Source organism: Phocoena phocoena, chromosome X (assembly GCF_963924675.1).
Source record: "Phocoena phocoena chromosome X, mPhoPho1.1, whole genome shotgun sequence".
Taxonomy (NCBI): domain Eukaryota; kingdom Metazoa; phylum Chordata; class Mammalia; order Artiodactyla; family Phocoenidae; genus Phocoena; species Phocoena phocoena.
In genome coordinates, this window is record NC_089240.1 from 16966875 (window position 1) to 16972371 (window position 5497).

Consider the following 5497-nt stretch of genomic DNA (forward strand, 5'->3'; position numbering starts at 1 on the left):
GGGCTTAGCTGCTCTGCGGCATGTGGGATCTTCCCGGACCGAGGCTCGAACCCGTGCTCCCTGCATCGGCAAGTGGATTCTTAACCACTGCACCACCAGGGAAGTCCCAAAATTAATTTTTAAAATACACAAAGATAAAGACTCAGTAGAGACTCTCTGCTACGACAACTTAAAGGAAATGAGGCCTCTACCTTTTATTTAGTAAAAGTGACGTCAATGAGTTCAAGGACATTAGCACAGCGCCCTGCTTCAGACTCTAGCTCCCAGCTTACTAGCTTTGTGTGTCTGGGAAATCTACTGAAACCTCTTTGAGCCTTAGTTTGTCCAGCTATAAAATGGAAAAAATGTCAGTACCTATGCTTTGAGGATTAAAAACACCTGCACAGTGCCTGAAACAAAAGAGAAGCTCAAAAATATTAGGAGAATATAAATCTGAAATGAACGCCTTCATTTTTACAGGCTATTCTGAAATTGGTAGCAATTACAGAACAGATAGAGAAGCAAACTGAGGACGTCTGACTCATGAAACTAAAGTCATCTACAAATTCAATTGTGGAGATTTTAGCACAGGGAAGAGAAGCCAAGAATTGAAATTCTATATTCTAGTCATTATGCCTTTTTACAGCAGAACTCCAAAGCTTCATTACTATTTCCTGTCCCTTTAAATATTGCACTAATTACTATGTCCTCTGAGAGTGAATTAACAAAATTCCGTCTAGACTCCTGAGTGTAGAAATCACCTTATTTTTATAAAGATTTTAAACGGTTCCATCGTGAGTAGATACACGTGCAGCAGGCTATGCATGTCATTGATTCTCTTATCTTAGAAAAAAGGTTAATCAAATGCCCTGTTTGAGAAAGAGATAGAAAACAGCCCCTACTGTTTGTGCTTCTTTAAAATGCTTTCCTGCCGTTATCAGTTGGTTGACTCAAAATGTGACCTTAGCCTCCTGTGGGCAGTGAACCACATCTTTTCTGTCTAACTCAAGAAACACAGATATATATATATATGTATGTGTGTATGTATATATATGTATGCATGTATATATGTATATATTATATCTATAATATATATTATAGTTTATACATAATATATGTGTATATGTATGTAATATATGTGTAACTGTCCCCCTTTTGACTCTATTCCATGCTGTACCTGTTCTGAATTACCCAGAATGGAATGTTTCTTCTGGCTCCTTCCTTTCTCCTTGTTGTTTCAGTAGTTTGTTGCATGTAAGTATGTATGTATGAGTGGGTGTATGAGTAAAATACTGTGACAACACTTCACCTCAAATGAATGCAGGGATGTAGCAACCTGACCTTTCAGGAACTTGGGCGAGAACTAATAAATAAGTAAAACGGGCCTCTGAGTGGCTAAAGTGGATTGATCACTCAATCCGTGCACAAAAGCTGGTGCATTTTATTGTAGGGAACGCTCCTAGACCCTTATTCAGCACATACTTATTTATACTGAACACACAATTCTTATCCACACGATTATCTGCCCTCACTCCTACCCACCACAGTTCACAACAGATTAGAAGCAGCAAACTCGAATTGCTGTTTTGGGAAAGTACACTCCAGGGTAGGGGTGGGAGTGGAGTGGGGCTGGGGTGTGTGTCACCGCTGATGACTTATAGGAAGGGGGGGAGAAAGAAAAATTATAAAGCAGTCACACGGACTGAAAAAGCGCAGCAATCTGGGACCATTTAGTCTTGGGAAAAATTGACTCTGAGGGCATCAGTTTTACACAGAGGAGAACAATCGTTGGAATTCCTAATTCTTTTCAAATCCCAAAGCAACAAAGAATGGTCAGGTTATGTTTAGAGGTAGAAAATGTAAGACAGTAGGTAATAAGATTTCAAAATATTTCAGTCTGAATTGATGAAAACATTTTAAACAGGTTTGCTGAGGCATAATTTACATACTGTTAAATTCATCCTGTTTAGGTGTGTATAGTGCTATGAATTCCAAGAAATGTATATAGTTGTGTAACTGCTGTACGTAGCCCTTCAAGTCTGGCTTCTTTCCCTTGGCATAATGCTTGAGATTCATCTATGTGAACTGATGAAAATTTTTAAAAATGTTTTGCACCTTAAACTAGAAGAACTTGCTTATCACGTAAGACTTTCTGATAACTGAGATTTGCTCTACAGATAATATAAAAATAGCGAGTTCTCTTAAAATAAATCCACGCTGTGGGAAAACAGGCAGCGGCATTTACCAGTGGTGGGGAGAGTAAATTTTCAAACTTTCCTACTCTTTCCTAAGTTCCTCCTTCTCTCCTCTACGCCTTGTCAAACGAACACACCAGAAAACCTGTGGGAAGTGCCCATAATATTGTATGGCACACAACAGGTGTTCAGTAAACAGTCATTCCTTTCCCTTTCCCCTTTCTAGTCTCCGTTTATATCCCACTTTCTCGTTTTTCCTCACACCCTTTAATACTCTCCCTTCAAGCTGCTTTATAGGTCAGTTAAGGTGAGTAATTATGATAAGAGTTGCTTATTATTGCCCCAATTTCCTTGACTTCTAAGAGGTGCTGTACAAATGTTAATCTTTTTCCAAGCCTCTGGGACTTAGTCACCTGTTGAAAAGTTATCCAAAGAGAAACAGGGCTCACAGCTTTGGCCTTTCATACTGTATTTATTTACACATGTGTGTCAGGCCCATTTTAGGATGCCCGTGGAACTCACCCCTCTTTGAAATTGTCCTTGAGGAAGGGGAGAGCTTAGGCTGCCATGTTTGTACTGTGTAACCTTTGGCCTCAGCTGATTAGGCTGGGAGTGGACACCTGATTTGGGGCAGCCAATCACAAGCTGGGCTGGTGTAATCAGGTCATCAACTGAGACAAAAGAATTGAGAGAGAGAGAGACTCTGTAGTGGATGGAGTCTTGAATTGAAAAGTTATAAGACTTTTCTCTGGGGGCATGAGAGGCCCCAGAATTAGCCTCTGTCCCCAGCATGCCAGTTGCCGCCTCTTAGTGGCCTGACAAGACTGTGTGTCCTCCTTGGATGTCTGTCTGAGGGCTTGCCTGTTGTATTCTTACAGTTACCACTTTCTCTTATTCATGCAAAAGGGAGTGGCTCCAGTTCACTGCAACCAAACAAGGTCTACTAGGACAACTGCCTTGCAGTTAGGATATTTATGTTTTTGGTCTTCTGATGGAAATGTGCTTATATATAATAGAATCTTCGTGGAATATTTCAAAATTGCGATGTAATCTGTATTCATTTCTTAATACTGTTGTAACAAGTTAGCACGAATTTAGTGGCTTAAAGCAACATCAATTCATTTTCTTACAGTTCTAGAGATTAGACGTCAGAAGTCCAGAGTCAGTTTCACTGGGCTAAATCAAGGTGTTGGCAGGACTGTATTCAGGCTTCAGGAGAGAATCTGTTTCCTTGCCTTTTTCACAACTTCTAGAGGTCACCTGCATTCCTTGGCTGTGGGCCCCTTCCTCATATCACTCCAACCTCTAGCCTCTCTCTAACCTCTTGCTTCTCTCATCATATCTCCTACTGTCCCCCTTAAGCTTCTTGCCTTTCTCTTATAAGGACCCTTGTAATTTTACTTAGGGTCCACTCAGATAATCCAGGATAATCTCACCATCTCAAAATCTTCAGCTTAATCACATCTGCAACGTTCCTTTTGCCATATTAGATAACATTCACAGGTTCCAGGGATTAGGATGTGGCTATCTTTGTGGGCCATTATTCAGCCTACCACACTGAGGATTTATTTTTAGCCTCATAAGGTCAGAGTATATCAGAAGGAAGATTGTATTACTGGAATGTGTGAAGTTGAGTGAAAGTGGAAGAGGAATTAACGGACAAGAGACACAGAGTCTTGTAGATTCTGAGTCCCGAAGGCCAGGAGTGGGGAAGTAGAAGTATGTCATTGCAAGGTTCTTATACTATACATGAAGTGGTATATTACTTGAAGGTAGACGGTGATAAGTTAAAGACATGTACTGTAAATCCTAAAACAAACACTAAAATAACAAAGCAAAGAGTTTTAGCTAATGAGCACACAAAAAAGATAGAACGTAATCATAAGAAAACTCAATCCAAAAGAAGGCAGAAAAAGAGGAAAAAAGGAACAAAGAACAGATGGGACAAATAGAAGACACATAGCAAGACGGTAGATTTAAACCCAGCTGTATCAACAGTAAGATTAAACGTAAATGATCTAAATACCCCAGTTGAAAGGAAGAGGTGATCAGATTAGATAAAAAAGCAAGACCAAACTATATCATGAGGAAGACATGTTAGCTATATTAATTTGATTTTGATTATTTACTTGGTTATTTTCTTTTGAAAATAGTTAGGCATACTAAATATAACTTGAAGTGAACACCTTAGGTGTGTTCTGTATTGAAATTTTACTCATCAGGTGAAGTTTAGATGTATGTTTATTATTGTAAGACTGTAAGGTCTGTTGATTTTAACTACAAAAATGATTAAGAACTCAGCTAAATAAATAAATGTACAGAATATAGGAATATTAAGAGAGTGCGTTAGCTTAGTAACTTTAGGGACTTCATTATATCCTTTTCGACTCAACAGATGTTTATAAAAATGTAATAATAATGTAAGAAGAAATTCTAAAATCACACATAACAACATTCATGAGATATCACCCTCAGTCCCTACATAATGAAGAACATAAAGAGCATGAAGATAAGAGGAAATTATGTTTAAAAAATGAGCTACATGAAAATATCTCGTTTCTCCACCCACCTCAGGTGAAAGTGAGCATTTATTGAATACCCTAAATTATTGTTTTGATACTGTAATGGCAACTTCAAATTTTTTGACTACTAAAAATTTTATAATGAAACTGCAATTTTAAGTAAATTTTGGATGAAAGTTCTAATTCATTCTTGTATCTCAGAAGTTCATTCTGTGATGGTGAGATTTGGTTTCAGCCAAATATCAATTTTAACGGTCAGTCATACGATATTCAGCCGAAACACGCATTCAGTGTGACTCTGTGTGCAGATATTCATATCCTGTTTTCTAAACTAAACATTATAATATAAACATGAAATGCCCTAAGTATCTAATATTCTTTTATAATATGATTCTAAATAACTGTATAAAATAGAATCATTAGACTATCATAATTTAATTATTCCCTTACTGTTGGCCGTTCAGTTCTTTGCAAATTTCTGAGTGAATATAAATGTTCTGAATGTCTAGTATAATATATCTTTAACTTCATCTCTGAAATTTTTTCCTTCCCAGAAACCTAACTTCCACTCCTAACGTATAAGAGTGCCATTTTCCTAAAGCCTTGCCTACGCTATTATACGGTTTATAATTTCTGACAATTTGATAGGCAAAATTGGCATCTCATTATTAATTTAATTTGCAGTCTCTTTGCTTACTTGGCCCAATTTCTTCTTTTGTGACATTCCTATTTATGTCCTTTCTCTGTGGTCCAATTGATGTTGGTATTTCTCATGTTTATTTACGAGTTCCCGCTTTATAC